Source organism: Parambassis ranga, chromosome 4, assembly GCF_900634625.1.
Source record: "Parambassis ranga chromosome 4, fParRan2.1, whole genome shotgun sequence".
NCBI lineage: Eukaryota > Metazoa > Chordata > Actinopteri > Ambassidae > Parambassis > Parambassis ranga.
The window spans coordinates 23971968-23992239 of record NC_041025.1 but is presented as its reverse complement, the minus strand read 5'-3'; the positions used below and the strand labels follow the sequence as shown (position 1 = coordinate 23992239).

The 20272-nt window shown below is 47.0% G+C and overlaps 1 protein-coding gene across 7 annotated transcripts in view; it reads left to right on the top strand.

Annotated features, from left to right (window-relative positions):
• The window catches only part of mast2 (microtubule associated serine/threonine kinase 2), a 109578-nt gene that overhangs the window by 30626 nt on the left and 58680 nt on the right, over positions 1–20272 (top strand). The window lies entirely within an intron of this gene.

Sequence of the window (20272 nt, the reverse complement as noted above, 5' to 3'; positions counted from 1 at the left end):
CTTAAACGTACCTGACAGAAGCACGTGTTGCAGCTGAGCGTTTCCCTTTCCATGCTCTTTATTTCTATTTCTCTGGTAAAACCATTTTATTCATTTTCACTCTGAATCCTTCATCTTCTTCCTGTCCTGACTTTGCTCTCTCTGCTTTCATCTCCCGATCCTCTGGAAGTTGAGAAGGAGAAGCTTAAGTTTCAGAGGAGTCACTCGGTGTGTCTGGGACGGAGTCAGGCCGGCAGGCGTGCGGTTAAAAACCGAGGTCTAGTTCAGTGTCTGCTCAGCACAGCTGCAGTGTCCTTGTTAAAACCAGGGCAGTTAAAGGCAGATGCTGCAGAAGCATCCTCTCAGACAGTGGCTGTCTTTTCCACATCTTTGCATCAGCTGTGAGCAGTAGAAGGCCAAGACCAGTAGCTAGCAGATTAGCTTAGGTTAAGATGACAGGACGCCTGTGTGGGCTGATATTCCTGCTTTCTTCCAACCAAAAAGAATATTTGAAAAAAATGTAAATGTGTTAATTCTACAGTGGAGAGACAGGACAGAGAGGATGAAGAAGAGGGAGACAGGAGAGAGAGGGTGAAGAAGAGGGAGGAGAAGAAGAGGGAGACAGGACAGAGAGGATGAAGGAGAGAGAGAGAGAAGAAGAGGGAGACAGGACAGAGAGGATGAAGGAGAGAGAGAGGAGAAGAGGGAGACAGGACAGAGAGGATGAAGGAGAGAGAGAGAGGAGAAGAGGGAGACAGGACAGAGAGGATGAAGGAGAGAGAGAGAGGAGAAGAGGGAGGCAGGACAGAGAGGATGAAGGAGAGAGAGAGAGGAGAAGAGGGAGGCAGGACAGAGAGGATGAAGGAGAGAGAGAGAGGAGAAGAGGGAGACAGGACAGAGAGGATGAAGGAGAGAGAGAGGAGAAGAGGGAGACAGGACAGAGAGGATGAAGAAGAGAGAGGAGAAGAAGAGGGAGACAGGACAGAGAGGATGAAGGAGAGAGAGGAGAAGAAGAGGGAGACAGGACAGAGAGGATCTCAAACATGAGAGGTTGTTGATGTTGTTGAAGCTGAAATCGGCCCTTTGCTACCAACAAGTCTCTATATACTGGTGGTGTCTGGAAGCTGGTTCCATAAATCTCATGTTTTGCTATCAGTATTTGCAGGTGATCAAATATGTGTTGGACAATATCTGCACATCAGATATCAACAAAAAGTCAGTATTGTCAATCTGGCCTTTGAGTCGTTTAAACAGTAACTCATGGTGAGAACATGCTCTGAGGATCGTGGTGCATCGTGGTGAGACGTGCATCTCTCTGTCTTCGTTCTGAAAGCTGGTTCTGTTCCTGTAGTTTAACTTCATTGACTCACAGCAGTATGAGCAAAAACACCGCATGCTGTGAAAATGACCTTAAATCCAGAGATACTATAATCTGTATTTGTATGGGAATAGACTATTGATTACTGCTGATGACCCAGAACGCTTCCTTGAGGGACTCCTGAACCTCTTTCAGGTCTCCTTAGGTCCTCAGGTGTTATATCAGTTTCTTGTGAACACAATAAATAAATTTAAGATTTGGTATAAACGTCTGCTTTGACTCAAAGACGACTTGAATTTGGAGGTCACAGGTCAACATGGTCCCAAAATGTCAGAATCAGAATCAGAATCAGAATCATGTTTATTGCCATGTAAGTGAAGGGGGTTCACATTACTAGGCATTTGCCTTAGTGATTGGTGCATACAAAGAACATATAACAATTAACATGCAATAAGATAAAAACTAAGATAAAATTAAGTAAATAAACTACAGTAAGGCTAAATTTACATGACAGACATGGCATAACAGACATACAATGAACAGAACATAAAATACTGTGCAGATGAAATGGTAAACATAGACCCTTATATGATCGAATGGAACAGTGTAATAATGTAGTAATGTAACAGGTACCACATGGGTCGGTGAGGTGGTACTCGTGTGCAAGTAGTGCAAGTTGGAGTAAACTGCAAATAGTCGTCATTGTGCAGTGACTATACTAAAGTGACCTGCTGAAGACAGTGCAGAGCAGTGCATTAATTACAGTTTAACAGTCCAACAGCAGAGGGGAAGAAGCTGTTCTTGTGGCGTGAGGTTCTGGTCCGAATGGACCGTAACCTCCTGCCTGAGGGGAGTGGCTCAAAGAGTCCGTGTCCAGGGTGAGAAGGGTCAGCTGTGATCCGACCTGCACGCCTCAGAGTCCTGGAGACGTACAGGTCCTCGATAGATGGCAGGCTGCAGCCGATCACCTTCTCAGCAGAGCGCACAACACGCTGCAGTCTGTGCCTGTCCCTGGCAGTGGCCCCAGCGTACCACACTGTGATGGAGGAGGTGAGGATGGACTCAATGATGGCCGTGTAGAACTGAACCATCATCCTGGCTGGCACCTTGAGTTTCCTCAGCTGCCGCAGGAAGTACATCCTCTGCTGGGCCTTTTTGATGAGGGAGCTGATGGTGAGCTCCCACTTGAGGTCCTGGGTGATGGTGGTACCCAGGAAGCGGAAAGAGTCCACTGTGGAGATGGAGGTGTCTGTCAGGGTGAGGGGGGGTGATGGAGCTGGCACTTTCCAAAGGTCTACTGTCATCTCCACTGTCTTCTGGGCATTCAGCTCCAGGTTGTTGTCAGCACACCAGGACACCAGACGGTCCACCTCCATCCTGTAGGCAGACTCATCCCCGTCTGAGATGAGTCCAATGAGGGTGGTGTCGTCAGCAAACTTAATCAGCTTGACAGACTGGTGGCTGGAGGTGCAGCAGTTGGTGTACAGGGAGAAGAGCAGAGGGGAAAGTACACAGCCTTGGGGGGTACCGGTGCTGATGGTCCTTGTGTCCGAGACATTCGTCCCCAGCCTCACATGCTGTCTCCTGTCTGTCAGGAAGTCAGTGATCCACCGGCAGATGGAGTCTGGAACATGCAGCAGGGACAGCTTGTCTTGGAGGAGAGCTGGGCTGATTGTGTTAAAAGCAGAGCTGAAGTCCACAAACAGGATCCTAGCATAGGGTCCCGGGGAGTCCAGATGCTGCAGGATGTAGTGAAGTGACGGGTATAAAAGGTGAACGAGGATCTTTGTGAGTTTCACTGTGGATTCAGTTGAGTGATATTTAGAGCAAAGAGAGAAGTGATACAGGAGTGAAAGCTGCCGGCTGTCTTTAATCGAGCAGAGTTCACTTCTGTTTTGTTTCGCTGTCAAACATGAAGGGCAGAGGAGCCGGCGGGGCCGCGGGCCCGACTTCCAATCTCACATCTCACAGCTCAGCAGACAAGAGATTCGACAACTCCAGCAGCGCCATCCTGTAATGAGATGAGAAATATTATGCAGGAGGAGGAGGTGGAGATGGAGGGCAAGAGAGCAGCGCTGTGACGGGCAGAATAAATAAATCATGCCAGAGTGTAATAACAAAACTCACACAGGGGGCAGAGAGGAGGCCAGAGAGGGTGGAGGAGATGGAGCTCTGAGTGCTGTCTGCTCCGTCAGATACATGGTCAATACGTGGCAGATCAGGTGCTTTGTATCAGTACTTGCTTGGTTGTGTTTTCAAGTCTTCAGCTGCTTTAGTGCTGGGTTGATGGAAGGAGCTGTCCTCCTGTCTTCCTTCCTCGGAGCTGTCCTCCTTCCTCGGAGCTGTCCTCCTGTCCTCCTTCCTCGGAGCTGTCTTCCTTCCTCGGAGCTGTCCTCCTGTCCTCCTTCCTCGGAGCTGTCTTCCTTCCTCGGAGCTGTCCTCCTGTCCTCCTTCCTCGGAGCTGTCCTCCTTCCTCGGAGCTGTCCTCCTTCCTCGGAGCTGTCCTCCTGTCCTCCTTCCTCGGAGCTGTCCTCCTTCCTCGGAGCTGTCCTCCTGTCCTCCTTCCTCGGAGCTGTCCTCCTTCCTCAGAGCTGTCCCCCTTCCTCGGAGCAGCTCTCGGAGCTGGTGGCGCTCTAATATTCTGTGTTCTGTTTTATGATCTCGGTGCTAATGCGGTCCTTAATTACCAGATTTAAATGGGCTAATAAATAATGGAAGCATGCGACCGGCCTCACATAATAAAAGCTCTTTATGCACCCCAGCAGGAGCTTCGTGGGGACGGGTTTCATAACAAACGCCTCCATTTTGCAGGATGGAGCTGGTGTCCTGTTAACTGTGCCGCCCGCGGCGCATCATCTGCTGATCCCTCACGTCGTTTGTCAGCTTCACAACCTTTAGCATTTCTCCTCACGCTGACAGGCTTTTTAAATGTGAGGAGTGTGTTGTGGTCACTGCTGCTTTAATTACCACCAGCCTCTTTCTTAGGGCTTCTTTTTGCCATATTCATCCTTTTATTTTAAGCACTTCTTCTTTCTGGCCTCTTGTAATAATGATTTCTCCATTCTCTCACTTTCCCTTCACACTTCGGGCCTCACCTCCTTCCTTATGAACAGCTAAGGGCCTTCAGCCGTCCAGCTTTGGATGGATAGACACAGTGTTTTTTCCAGAAATATGAACCTGACTCAGTTTCAGCTCCACAGATGTTCCAGCACTCTGTAGATAATGTGATGGAGTCAGGTGGTCGTCTTTCTCTCCCTGTGATTGGTCTGTATTTGGCTAATTACCACCTGCCTGCACACGACAATCATTCATGAACAAAACACACACACACACACACACACACCAGAATTAGATTTATTGGTTCATTTTTTAGTTTTGACTGTGTTGGGCTAATTACACACACACAGCCACAGCCACCTCCTGCAGTGAGACTCAGTGTGACTGACTGCAGACAGCAATTAGGGACAGACCATGAAAAGTGTCTCCATGTGATCAGTGCACAGAGGAGACACACAACAAGCACGACATCAGTCCAGACTCAAGGCAACAAAATTCAACAAAACTATCATCAGGCGTCAGGCCGCCATTTTGTTCTGGAACTCGCTCTCCAAGGAGAAATTCCACATTGATTCAGATTCATTCCTTTTGACTGTTTAAACCTAAAACATTAGATCAGAGAGAAACAGAACCTCCTCTGGAGAAGTGTTGGTTCATGAATGCACCATGATGTGTCACCTGCAGATCTGCCAGCTGGTCTTAGCTGGAAATCACATTATTCCACATGTCTCCGTTCAAAAACCCTCCAAAAATAAAGAGTTCACTCCAACAAGTCCTGTCCCCCTCAGCAGCCAGCAGGACGCCATGATGGAGTCACATGTGAGCAGCAGTCACATGACCCACACTCAGAGAGTGTCTGTCTGACCTGATGTGCTGAGTGGAGTCAAACATTCCCTGCGGTTCAAGTGGAGCCTTTCTCTTACAGAGGCATCAGTAATGTCTGTCTGTTCCAACATGTTCATCACTCGTCTTTATAAACTGGGAATTAAAGTTGTGCAGCTTGTTACGAAGCCTCCATGGAGGACACTCGCACTTCCTGCACAGATGTTTCACATTAGAATTCTTCCAGTGGCTGAAGGGGGATAAATCAGCCCGATCCAGCTTCCTCAGCCTTCTGATGTGAAACCCTGGCAGGAAGCATTATGTTTTATTAATGCAGCTCAGCAGCGATTGATTTGAAAATTGTCAAAGCAGTTCAGAATAATAAATGGCTGAAAACAGAGTTCATGTTGGTTTGCAGCTTTGTGTCCAGATGTTTTTCTGGCTTTAGGCCTGAGAGCGGCCGCTCCGTCTTAACTCTTATTTTATTTTAATATAATTTCACTCATTTCTTTTGACATTGTTCGGATGAATCCTGTCTGTCTGCTTCAGCTTCTTATCTGCTTCCTGTCTTGCTGGCGTCTGTCTACCTGTCTGCACAGTATATTTAATTGGAAGCATTGAATTAGCCCAGGGCGAGGGCTGCCTGTCCAGGCCCTCTTATCCGCCTGCTTGCATACACTGTGGTTGAATCCCTCTCATGAGTTTGGCCTTGTAAGGATCTTCTTCTTCCTTCGTCTTCCTCACTGCTTTCTTTAAGTCCGTTTTCAATGAGAATCACTAAAGTGACACTTTAATGATAGAAAGTTAACTTGTGCAGGATCTGTGTGTGTGAGAGAACCGTTAGCTGTGTTTGGTACAGCCCGACACCTTGTCCTTGATATCACACCCACTTAAGATGCCACAGCTCACTCTCAGCTTTCCAGTCGTCTGTTGATGCGTAAAGTGCGATAAACGAGCTGCTAATGGAGAGAAAACATATTAAACTCTTATCCGAGCAGAATTCATGTCCATTAAAACATCAAACTCAGACCGTCTTCACTGTTTGTACTTTCAGTTGTAAACTTGATGCAAGGAAACCAAAAGTTGTTGTTTTTTAAAATCTAGTTGGCTTTGGTCACTCCTAAATCCAGACAATATACTCAAAGGTCGAGCTGAGTGTGGCTTCTGATCACCCTGACCTATGCACCGCTGCTAACAGCTAACAGCTAATTGAATTACACCCTGTGTGTAAGAGGGCCACGTGGGTTGTTGGTGCGTCAAGTCTGAAACACCGTCCTCTGCACATTATGCACAAAGTGGCTAATGCTAGCATCGCCGTTAACAGGAGGGCTCACTAGTTTCAGTGCTGCTTCACTGAGAGAGTTAACCCTTTATGAGTGGTTATGTTTTAGATGGAGGATCGGTCCCTGCAGTCGGACTGGCTCCTGCTCTGTGTAAGGTGTCATAATGCAGTCTGTGTTATTCAGCTCTTTACACACACACTCACTAATAAACACAAAACATACACATGCCCACACATACTCTTTGTAGAAACACCCTGTCCTTGTCACCTTGGTAACTGTTGAGTTCAGAGAGCTAGTCTTTCCTTCCTTCTTTCTGTCTTTGTTATTCCGTGTAGCTCTGTGGAAATCGATAGCTTCATCAAGCCTTGGTTGCTTGTTGTGATTAACTTTGGAAGTGTTTGCTTTTAGCAAGATGAGCTTAAAAGAATCTGTGTGTGTGTGTGTGTGTGTGTGTGTGTGTGTCCGGCACAAGAGGATTTGGGACTTGATTTATTCCCATACAGCAGATAAGAGCAGCAGAGTGCAGATGGAAATGCGGCTCGGCTCTGTGGATCCCCGCAGGCCTCGGCTTTGGTCTCACCACTGTTTACTCCATGGAGCGCATTGTTAAAGAATTCACATCATTTTCACAGTGTTCACACACACACAGAGTAATGCTGTGTGATCATAAGGAATACATATAAACACTGAACACCACCTACAGCACACAGGAAGCAGTAAACATCGGTGCAGGCAGCACAAAGAGCTTCTTTGAATGGATGTGTAGCAACGTTTGTGCTGTGCTGTGAATCACAAGCACTCTGTGGATGACTGCTGAAACATTAACTTTTAGATCAGTCTGTATTTGCAGTGATACTTGTTTCAAAGACGTTCACCTTGAAGCAGGCGGTGAATCACCGCACTGAATACTCTGGATATTTGCAGCCTTTTAGTCCACATTCATCAAACACTTGGAAGGAGTCTTTGTATCTGAACAATAATTCCAGTGTGGGTTAGTGTTGTGGAGTTTTGCTCCAAGCAAACACACACACACACACACACACACACACACACACACACACACTCCCTGTTTGTTTTTCATTAGCTGCTGTCTCTACTCTCTCAGATTCATTTTCAGCCGGCTGAACTATCTTTTCACTGTCACGCAGTTCTTTTGTTTTTCTGAAAATGGCTTCCGTGACTGGAATGTCATCTTGGTCAAAGTGTGTCTGTGTGTGTGTGTCTGTGTGTGTGTCTGTGTGTGTGTCTGTGTGTGTGTCTGTGTGTGTGTCTGTGTGTGTGTGTGTGTGTGTGTGTGTGTGTGTGATTTTTAGCTCTGAACTCTGGTACCCTGCAGAGAAACATCTTCCTCCTTCTCAACATCCACATCTTTCTATTTTCTTTTCCTTCTTTCCAGGTAATTGAATCTCAGAATGAGCACAAGTGCAAACAGCAGGACACACCGTTTACACACACACACACACACACACACACACACACACACACACACACACACACACACACACAGATGTACAGAGGACACATTTATTGATCTCACAAACAAATCCAGCCCTTCAATTTGGACTCATTCAGACAGCTCTCAGTGGTTTGTGTTTTATTTATTGCACTGTATACCACACACACACACACACACACTCTGCCTTTAATGATCAGACCTGGCTCTAAGGCTGAGCCATTGATTGACAGGTGGACTGATTGCGTGCAGGGATTGATTAGTGAAGTCTAGTGAGGCGGAACTTCCCTGTCAGTCACAACAGGAAGTAGAATGTGTCTGTTCTGATTATTGAGGATTTCATTGGCCTTTGCCTCAACTTTACTGTGTGTGTGTCTGTGTGTTTATCTCTGTGTGTGTGTTTACTTGTGTGTGTGTGTCTTTACCTGTGTATTTTTCTGTTTTGTTTAGAGCCCAATAAATAATAAATAAAACCATGACGTGAGCTAAGTGGAAGTGAAAGGCATGATTTGCATGAAATCCGTTATAGTGTGACCGTCTTCTGTGTGTGTGTGTGTGTGTGTGTGTGTGTGTGTCTGTATTAGAGCCATCTTGTGAGTAAACACCAGAACCTCTGTGCTGATTGTTGAGTCTGTGTGAGGAGATGAAACAAAGGTCATTGAGCTTAGGTGGTCTTCATTAGACTGTAAACTTTTTGGCTTAACCCTAAATAATCCACCGAGCGCCTGACGGAACACAGCAGTGGAACCTCGGTAACCCCCGGTGGCTGTGGATGACCTGGTAAAGATCAGCCACCACGTGTTCCTGCATGGAAACAAACAAAAAGCAGCTTTTATATTCAGTGACATTTGTGCTGAAAAGGCCAGAAGAAGACCAGAGTGCAGAGTTTGATGGAGGTCCCGGCTGGAGGGGCGATGCAGGGCTGGGACTGCACTTTAAAAACATTCAGCTGAAGGTGTTTACCTGTTGCTTTGTCTCCGACAAGTAACACACACAGTGTCATCAGTCAGTGTTGTGAGTCTGTGGACACTCAGGTGTCAGACTCACATCATATTTTCATTCACATGAAAGTTATAAAAACCAAAGATTGAACTCAAAGATAGTGCCCAGCTGTGTGTGTGTGTGTGTGTGTGTGTGTTTGTGTGTGTGTGTGTTTGTGTGTGTGTGTGTGTGTGCCTCACACCCTGGGAGTTCTGGTTAATGATGTTTTTCTCATTTGCACTTGGAGACAAGTGTGTGGTGTGTGTTTAGTATCTTACACAGAGTGTGACAGCCACGCTGCATGAGGTGGTGGTTGGAAGACAGCTCTCACACACACACACACACACACACACACACACACACACACACACACACACACACACACACACAGGTTGCTGAGGAGGTCTGAGTCTTTGTCTGTCCTAGCTGTTCTCTGTGATTGGCTCTCATCTGCCTCTGGCTAACTTACAGAAACCACTGTGAGTCTGAAGTCTATTAATAGAGCTCATTATTTTTGTTTATGTTTTTAAAGAAACTCTGAGATTTATTGTAAGCACAAACCAGACTTGCTGTGACTCACAGTATCATCAGCAGCAGCAGCTTTTTTTCTCACTACCCTAGACTCCTCTAATACCCCGAATCCGGCTGTATCCAGTTTGATTTCAATCAAATGTTTGATGTGTGTTTGTCTGTATTAGAGCCAACATCAAATGTGGCTCAGGTGTGAACTTCCGGTTAGCGACATGCTACTTTCGGTTAGCGATGTGCTACTTCCGGTTCATGGGGCGCGACACGGGACAAAAAGACGCATGCGCACACGTGGTCCTACCGCGGCCTGAGCGGACTCTGTATATTACGAGGCGCCACCTAGTGGTTTGGAGGACAGCAAACACGCTGGATGAAGCCGGATTGAGTGCGGACACAAGTGTGTGCTATCCAGATTTGAAAATAGGTCTGACGCATCCAGCTTAAAGGCTGTCTGGACTCAATCCTACTCTAGCTGGAATGACTCCCCCCCCCCTCCATCACAGAGTGCTGTAAAACAAACACACCTGAAGCTGAGAAGCTAGTTTCGGTGTTCCTTGAAATGCAGCTGTATATTAGAAGTAAGTCCCTCCCTGTCCCCGTCTCCCTCTCTCTGAGAGACATCCAGCTCCGACAGATGAACACTTTACCCTGCACGTGTCCTTCAAACAGCATTATAATGACTGGCTGTAAACTCAGGACACTTTCAGATGTCTGCTGTGTGAGGGGGCTGAGGTAGAAAGCAGTAGGTAACAAAGAGACATGAAAACAGGCTGGGAGGACAGTTTCAGAACCCCCCAGAGGATAATGGTGAAGTTAGACGTGGTACAAAGGACGGTCTGCAGCTGCGTCTTAATTCAGCAGAAATATGCAGTGATGGATACTGTAAAGTGTACTCCTTGGTGTTAAATACAGGGTTTGTAATTCTGTTTCGGAGGAAACTTCCAAAGCACCGCCCCCCTGCACCACCGTGCACATGCAGCGCCACACCCAAACAGCTTCCACAGCTTCACAGAGAGGAGCTCAGTAATATTCAACCACTCCTCACAAGAAAGCACCTCATGTGCCGCTGACAGATCACTGAGGACAAGCAATACAATGTGTTAAGGCTCAGCTGCTGCAGCGTAGAGCACACACAGGGAGGAAGGAAGGCATGTTACAGGTCGGTACTGGTCACAAACGGTGGTTAAAAACACCACCACTGGCCTGAACATTGTCATTTTAAATGTTCATAGGTGCCGGCATTTGAAGAAGCTTCTGCAGCCTCACTGGAAGGTAGCATCGTACTGGTGACATCAACAAAGAAATAGGAAATATTTCATAAAATGTTATATTTCTTTGTGTAGAATTTGTGATACCTTTGCTTCATGGGGTTTTGTGGGTGTGGCTTACTGAATTATGACCCAGTCAACCAAATGACGGCCATCAGATTTAGTGATAGTATTTTTCAGGTACACTTACCCACACTCTGAAGAGTAGAATCGGCCTTTTTCCTAATAATGAATGCCTACAGTACAGATCAATACTTTGCAGTGTGATGGATGGGTGGCTGCATAATGCACAGAGAGAAATAACGTTTAGACACAGGGAGGGGAGGAGGGAGGGTGTGAGAGAGAGGAACCAGTAATGGGATCTCCTTCTAAACTGATCTGATCGATAGAGATCACATATCTGCTGAATCTGACTGACCTCAGATCTGCGGCGAGGAAGCCGGGCTGCAGTTACAGCTCTAAATGACTTGTTACAGACTGGAACAACAAGACGGGGCTGAGCGGTGTTAGTGAGGCCCGAGTTCACAGCAGGAGACAAAGAAAGAGGGAGAGCAGCCGGAGACAGAGAGCACTGCTATAACCCTGTTAGCGTGATTGATGTTGGACATTAGGCTTCAGACCCGAGGAGGCCAGTGGGTCGGCTCAGACCTGGAACCATACATCACTGTTGTACAGAGCGTCTGTGCCCTGCTGCATTAGAGAGCCAATAGCTCACTCTGCTAATTAACAGCTATTCATTTGTGTGTGTGCTTACAAGGCATAAAGCTTCAGGGGGAGCTCATAAAACCTAAAGTGGGTTTTCCAAATAAGCCAGCAAGCTGTCAATAATCCACGCTCATACATGCGGTGCATATGTTCAGTCACACAGGGGTACACAGGCGGCAGATTAACAAACACGTTTACATGTAACTCCCATATATACTGTGGAGCAAGGTAATACATCAAACCTGCCAATATCATACAGGATAATATCATTTGAGAGCGTAGAGCTACAATTCAGAAAGTGTGAGTGCACACAACCCACACACTATTATACCCCGTTCACACTGAGGAAATCAACCCGGCTAGAGTGGGATTCAGGCCGTATCTAGATATATCCTGATCTGATTTCTGATTTCTGAGTGTAAATACCGTGAATCCGGCTCTATCCAGCTTGATTTCAGTCCACCTCTCGGAGGTGGATCTAGCCGCATTGGCTCAAATGTGGCTCAGGTCTGAACGCAAATGCAGCTAGCGAATCCGGCTAGCGACCTGATACTTCTAGTTAGTGACGTGATACTTCTCCAGTGTTAACGGGGCCTTACATAGCACTGTATATTAGACTCCATTCACACCGGGGAAATCAGTCCATCTACAGCAGGATTCGGTATCTGGATATATCTGGATTGATTTCAGTCCACCTCTTGGAGGTGGATCTTGCTGGATTGGCTTACATCTCGCTCAGGTCTGAACGCGAATCCAGCTAGCGACATGATACTTCTGGTTCACAGAGACAGTGTCCGGGTCGCGTACAAAAGCCGTATGTAAACAACCGTCGAACTACAACAGCTTTGCCCCGAGTTTATTTTCCACAGGGCTACAAAGGAATAAACTGCTTTTTGAACCGGAAAACAGGAAAGATGAGCGACACGGGACAAAAAACAAAACGCACACGCAGTCCTACCACGGCCTGAATGGACTGTATTTTACGAGGCACCACCTAGTGGTTTGGAGGACAACAAACAAGCCGGATTGAGCCGGATTGAGCGTGGACACGTGTGTGTGATAGCCAGATTTGAAAATAGGTCTGAATGTATGCAGACCCTGTGTCTTAGATGTTTCTCAACCAATCCTGTTTCTGCTTTATGAATGCTTCGGCTTTTTAAAGCCATTATTTACAGTACTATATGAACCTGAGACTCATCACCTTGTTGCCCACTGACACAGAGGTGACGGAGCTGCACAGAGCGTCTTTGTGTGTGTTCCCAGGAGAGTTCCACTCAGCATTGATCACTCCCAATCAATAGCGACCTATATACGGATCAGTTCCTAGCAGCCAAGGACATCCTGCCAGACTGTCATGGCCTGAGTGACTTCAGTTTGTCACCAAACCACAGCTGGCTGTCATGTACAGTAATGTAAGGAGGGCAGGGAGGGCAGGAATGTTTGCTTTGTTACCAAGAGGCCTTAAAGTTTGTGTAAAATACACAAGACCAGGGAGATGTGAAGAGAAGTTGTGGGGCACATTGAGGCCTTGTTTGGGGGTTGAGATGAAGGAAACCATAGCTTGTATGGAGTTCCTGCGGCAGAGTTAGTTTCCATTTGTTAGTCCTGCAGTTACACCTTTTTATCAGCTTTATAAACATAAACCCATCTCCAGAATGAAAGCACAGGCTTCTAAAGCCATTAAAATAATTCATAATGTGCTAGTCGGTACAAAGGAAACCTTAGAAAAGGCTGCCAGACCCAACTGCCAGGTTCAGTGATTGTAGCGGATCAAATATTAAAGGCGACTCTTCTTTTATTTGTGTGTTTGTTGCCTCTGTCGGTTTTCTCCTCACTTCGCTCCTCGCAGCGTTTTTCATCCTGTTCCAGCAGCTTTAATGGATTCACAGGCTACAATGTTTAAAAAGAGGCTGAAACTACAAACCACAAACCAATCTGGTGGCTGGAGGGTTAACTCCATTAATTCTGCCTCTACAGTCTGATTAAAAAACAAAGACGCCTCGTCGGGAAGCTCCACCAACAAAGAGAACTCCTGATGCAGTGAGAACGTAACGACCAGTTTAAAATGAGACGTGAAGCCGTTGCCTCGGAGGAAAGAAGCGCGCTGTGAGCGGAGCTTCGTCCTCACTTTGATCCCACTCACAAACATCATGGTTTCTCCACGTTTCCCATGATTGCAATAAAGGGAGCAAGCCAGAGAGAGAAGCCGGCGATCAGGGTGTTCAGAGAGAAAGGAGGAAGGACAACAGAGGGAATTGTTGGGCTCACATGTACAGTCTACAGGGACAGTTAGTGAGTCCATGCTGTGTGCTTCTTAAGCCTGTGAGGGAAAGGGATTGATCTGCCACATCAATACAAAACTGTCTTTAAGCTGTTGCTGATGGGTCCTCGTTTGTTTCCTCAGTGATCCAGACTTTCTGACAGCTGCCCTTCAGGCTCCTGTTGTTGATTTACCTGAATGTAATGGCTTCATTAACCCTTGTGTGTCTCTGGCCTCGTTCACACGGAGACAAAGGTGTTTTCGTTTCCAAAACGTTCTCCGTAGAGATGCCGTCGGTTCAGGAAATGGCCATTTTTGTGTGTATGGGGCCTGATTGTGTCACAGTGGAGCTTCTTTAACCCCCCCCCCTCCCATAATTCATTGTGCAGAACAACCAAAGAGAACATTTTTTGAATAGTAAACAAAAAAATCTGAACATGCAACACAGGAAGTCTTCCACAGAGCAGATTATTAGTCGTCATCCTGGTCTTCATAGATGCAGCATCTGAACAAAGGACATTCACCTGTAAGACGGGTGGAGGCTGTTCTATGTCTAAGAGCTACAGGAGGCTGGAGTCTCTGTGTAGTCAGTGATATTTTCATTTGAGTTCAGGGCTGAACTGAGTCTTTTAACAGTAAGGATGATGTCATAGAAGTGGTTGTGCGTCTGTGTGTAGCTGAGCAGAGGGGACCTTGGCTTCAGTGCAGCTTCATGCTGGAAGCTGCCTGCGCCTCACTTACATTAACAAATGCATTCAAACAACGTCCTGTTCAGTTTGGGATGAGGTAATTCACTTTGGACCATATCGCCCATCTCTGATGACGGAGAGGAAATTGAATTGTCCTTCCAGCTCCCTCTCTCTCTCTCCCACACACACACACACACACACACACACACACAGACACACACACACGCTGCCTCCTCCTATCTCTCTGTTTCTGTGAGCTCAGGGAAGATTCTTTAAGTAAAACCTCTGTGTTTACAGAGGGTGTGCTGCTTCAGCTTCCCTACAGGAGATTGTAGGATTTCACACACACACACACACAGTGTATGTTTGCGTGTCATCTTGGTTGTGTTCACATACTTCTTGCACCTCTTTCATTCTTGCACGTGAGTCATGTCAGCGACTCTTCATATGTTAGTCCCGGAGGTCATCATGCAGACTTGATTCTTCCCAAACCAAAGAGGTGATGTTTGAATGATGGCGGCTGCTCTTTTCTCAGGTGTTCTGGCCTTGGTTCTCATCGTAACAGCAGTGAACCAATTGTCCGCACAACAATCTGTGCTTTCAGTCTGTAGGGGAATGTCTCTGTAGTGGTTAGATTTGATCTTGGTCTTGGCTTTTCTACTTTTATAATGTAAAGGAACCCCGCACCCCCTGGACCACCCCTGCCTGGTACATATTCTCTGCTTTCTTATGCCCTGCATGTATTTAATACACAGTACACACAAAAAGTCTGCAGCTCAAGGTCATCACTCAGGAATGCAGTCTGTAAATAAAGATGGATGAACTTTCTGAACTGTGATCCAGAGGTTCCTGAAGCAGCTTCACTTTGGAGGCTCTGGATGTCATCATTTTCATTTCAACTCTATAATAATCCAATCTGGACAAAGCTGTGATGGATGCAGGCAGCCAGCTGTCACTCAAAACATCTATAGAGACCAAACAGGCTGTAAACATGTGTAGTCCTACTGCCAAGGTGGACATTTTACCAAGGTTTATGGAGATGAACTCACTTCTGGAGCCAGCCTCTGGTGGACACAGAATTAACTGCAGTTTTTCATACTTGGTGGTGTTCTTTTTAATTGTGTTTAAAAACCAACAAATACAAAGATATTGATTGTAATGTGCACGCTCCCAGGTGCCTCTTGTCATGCAAGAATGGATGTTACATGTTTTCAGTGCTGTGCAGTTGAATCATTTCTGCAATTACAAAAAAACAAAGTGAATGTTCATGTGTCTAAGTTGAGCCGTCGGTGAGTTGTGTTGTTGCTGCTTCTGGTCTCTCTTGGAACACACCTCAGCAGAGGCAGAGCCTGTCGAGTTCTCCTGTGAGTCTGCAGGACAAAGCTGTCTGTTTGCAGGGAGGAAGGAAGGAGGACAGAACAGCAGTCAGTCTGTCTGCACGCTGCATTGTTTGTTGTTGCCACTGACACACACACACACACACACACACACACACTGACCGCAGCTACTACAGGCCCCAGCAGTGTTTTGAACTAGGTTTGAACTCTCAAAAACTCACACACTCAGAACTTCTACACCCTCAGTGTGAACCTGGTGCCCTGCTAGTTAAACAGCGTTCCAACACGCAGGTTCAGAGATAGAGATCAGCTCATAGCAGCCTGCAGAGGGAAGGTTCAGCTAGCTGCTGATAAAAGCCTTCAGCAGCACTTTTCAGTAAGCTCAGTGTGTGTGTGTGTGTGCTGCTGTATTGTCGCGAGCTTGTTCCTCTGTGGGCTCTTTTACCCCTGACAGTAGACCTAGTGGAGCTGAGCTCCCTGCGAGTGTTACCTACACTTCCTGATAAGATGCATGCTGGTTACCTGCTGACTGATTCTGACTGTAGATGAAGAGGGGAGTGAAGAAGTGGGACTCAGCTTTAGTCCCTGTCTGCACAGTTTGTCCTCTCTGTCTCCTGTCTCCTCTTTTTGCCTCCCGCTCTCTGTCATCCGCCCTCTCTCTCTCCATCACTGGTAAATCCTGTTCAGGCTTACTCAGCGTTTTCTTATCACCCCCCCCTCCGATGGGGTAAAAGCTTTATGCAACGCCGTGTCCTTTCCACTACCCAGCCTCCTCCCTCCTCCTCCTCTTCCTCTCCTCTCACTTTGATCTGAGCTTCATCACATTCTCTACGTTACTAAAATGGGAGCGCTGCCCTCTTTACACGGCTCTTAGAAGCAGAGCAAGGAGCTTCTGAAGCAGGCCGATGTTTTTACAGGCCAAGCAGAAGGGCAGAAATCCCACTGAAGTCTGAGTTTATTCTGTATTCGGCTGACTTTATAATTCCTTTTACTCTAAAAAAGGTTTAGTTTATAAGTGTCTTAAATTAATCAGATCAAATCACATAGAAATTAACCCTCTGAACTCCAGACAGCTTCTGTTCCCCCTCATGTTCAGTCAGTGGAGGCTCCATGTTTGATGCATGGTAAATTAGTGCATCTCTGTGGAAACGGCACAATTAAAAGAAATAAGTTTCATTATTTGTATTATTTATTATGGATAAAGCCTCCAGATCAGCAAGTCGCTAAATTGACACCTGACTTCCTAGTTTTTTGTGCAGAACCTCGTCAGAGCAAATGTTTATCTTTGATTTTTTTTATTGAGGAGTATTAAATACAGTGGGTTGGATGTGTGACTGGGGAAGTAAGGCAGTGGGTTTCCAAACCCAGCAAACTCTGAGCTCTTTCTAGAATGTGTGTGTGTGCTGTGTGTTTGACATGTTGTTGTGAGAACTTGTGTTGTTTCCTGTCAGGTTGGAGCTGATCAGAGCTTCTTCAGTCTGCAGCAAACAGCGTCATGTTTAATTTATTCAGGCTGAGCTTCTCCTGCTGTCCTGTCTGAGGAGGCTGACTCACACATCAACACAACACACCGTCAGCACAATGCAACCACAAACCTGTCATGACACACACACACACACACACACACACACACACACACACACACACACACTGTTGTTATCATTACCACCAGGCAGACAGGCAGACAGACAGACAGACAGACAGGCAGGCAGGCAGACAGACAGACACACAGGCAGGCAGGCAGACAGGCAGACAGACAGACAGACAGGCAGGCAGGCAGACAGACAGACACACAGGCAGGCAGGCAGACAGGCAGACAGACAGACAGACAGGCAGGCAGACAGACAGACAGGCAGGCAGGCAGGCAGACACACAGACAGGCAGACAGGCAGACAGACAGGCAGGCAGACAGGCAGACAGGCAGACAGACAGACAGACAGACAGGCAGGCAGACAGACAGACAGACAGGTAGGCATGCAGGCAGGCAGACACACAGACAGGCAGGCAGACAGGCAGACAGGCAGACAGACAGGCAGGCAGACAGGCAGACAGACAGGCAGGCAGACAGGCAGACAGGCAGACAGACAGACACACAGGCAGGCAGGCAGACAGACAGACAGACAGACAGACAGACACACAGGCAGGCAGACAGACAGGCAGACAGACAGGCAGGCAGACAGACACACAGACAGGCAGACAGACAGACAGACACACAGGCAGGCAGGCAGACAGGCAGACAGACAGGCAGGCAGACAGACACACAGACAGGCAGACAGACAGACAGACAGACAGACAGACACACAGGCAGACAGGCAGACAGACAGACACACAGGCAGGCAGGCAGACAGGCAGACAGACAGGCAGGCAGACAGACAGACACACAGGCAGACAGGCAGGCAGGCAGACAGACAGACACACAGGCAGACAGGCAGACAGACAGACAGGCAGGCAGGCAGACAGACAGACAGACTCAATAAGCTGATGAATGGAGCGACACAAACAGGCTCTTTATCTCTGCTCCATCATTACACAATGAAGATAACAGCCTCATGCGCGGCCTGTGTGTGTGTGTGTGTGTGTGTGTGTGTGTGTGTGTGTGTGTGTGTGTGTGTGTGTGTGTGTGTGTGTGTGTGTGTGTGTGTGTGTGTGTGTGTGTGTGTGTGTGTGTGTGTGTGTGTGTGTGTGTGTGTGTGTGTGTGTGTGTGTGTACAACGTGCTGTGACTGTACAGCAGACGTGTTGTGTGTCTGAGGTTTGTCAATAGTTCCTAATTAAGCAACCAAGTGTAAATAAAATCAGAGATCCACCTGGAGAGGCTCCAGATTTGAGATCATTCATCGGTAAAGATCCCACATGTTACATGTTAAACAGTCATCTGAGCCTTTTGTACTTTATGCCTCCATTTAGTCAGGATTTAGATGTTCAGGTTTCTTTACTCATCAGACAGTCAAAACAGTAAGATTCAGCTCTGATTCATATAATCCGATGGAAATGTGTTTATTTCCTCCTCTGCAACATCTGACTCTTCCCTCATGTCTCCTGTAAATTGTATAGACAGTAAATGTATCCACAGACAGAGGGCACTTGTTTCAGTGTCAGCTGCTGTGACTGGATGTATAGCAGTTAGTGTGTGTGACCCCTAACCTCTGACCTCATGAACATGTGACCCACATATATTACACTGTTGTCCGTCTGTACGGACTGATCAGCTCTGACATGAGGCTCCATGTTGGGCTGCTTTCAGTTTCAGGTATTCTCTCTTCGGGCTCTTGTCTTTGTGAAACTGTTGCATGTTATCTGTCTCCTCTGTCTGCTGCAGAGACATGCAGAAGGTCAGGTAACTGGGTCTCTGGCTTTGACAGGGCTTAATGAGCCTGACGCTGACGGCTAAAAACAGACCTGTCACTGCTGAGCGCTGAGTGTCTCTGCATTTCTAAACAGACAGGCCTGGGTGGGTTCAGAGAAACAAGACTTTTTTTATTTAAGTGATAGAGAATGCTGTTCTCAGCGGTTCTTTGTTATTGACACAGAGAGCCGAGGCCACCACTTCAATTAACCTCCAATACAGCAGAGACCTGAAACAGGGCATGGACAGGCTTTTGCTTTAATTAGCAGTTTACGACAGAGAAAAAGCTCTTCCCTCTTCCTCGTCCATCATCCTTTATACAAATCTAATATCTTAAATCAACTGTTAGCCACGTTAGCTTTGCATTGACACATAGTCACAGCCAAGTGCTAACACTAACATTAGCCAACGCCACACTTCATCAGTAGGTCTGGTGCAACATCAGCTGATAAAGTAACCCACAAACAGCAAGCGAGCTAATTTACCAGCCACATCTAATGCTAAGACAGGCTCTTTGCTACATTAGGTAGCCTGCATGCTAACATTAGGTATTGTTCCACACCGAGGAACCGCAGTCTGGTCTGTTTAAGTCCATCACAGCCAAAAAAAATCCAACATGGAGGATGTCTCACTGCAAACAGGACACACAGACCAGTTTCATCATCTTACAGCGATGATACTTTTTTGTAGTATCTCTCCTTTCTTTCCCCTTTCCTCTCCCTGTCAGTGACTCCTCTGCAGGTTTTACACCACCAACAAACCCTATGGAGGACACAATGAGCATGACTATACTCTCAGTGACAGGCCTGTTAGTGTCACCAAAGCAGCTACTTAGAGGCTCTCTGTGTGTTTTGGACTCTAGAGCAGCATTCAGTCAGTAAGCTGGTGTCACTCAGTCTCATTGTGGCTGTGTGAACATTCCTCTCCGTGGCCCCTCTGGACCTTTGCTCTCATTAACACAGCGGCTCTGACCAAAAGCCGGGGGCCCCCGATCCGAGCGGGAGGGAGGACTCTCACACCAGACGGTCTGAACTGAACGGCCTGTCCTCAGACTCCCCGTGTGTCTCACGTTATACAATCCCTGTATGTGCATACATGCAGCAGCAGACAGGCGCAGACCTTCTCTCCTGCAGAGTGGTGTTTCTCTCGGTTATTCAACACATCATCCACCCTTCCTCATTAAAAATGTCTTTGTGAGTCATCGGTGCTCGGCTCTCTGCGAGCGTAGGAGGACACCAGACTCTCTG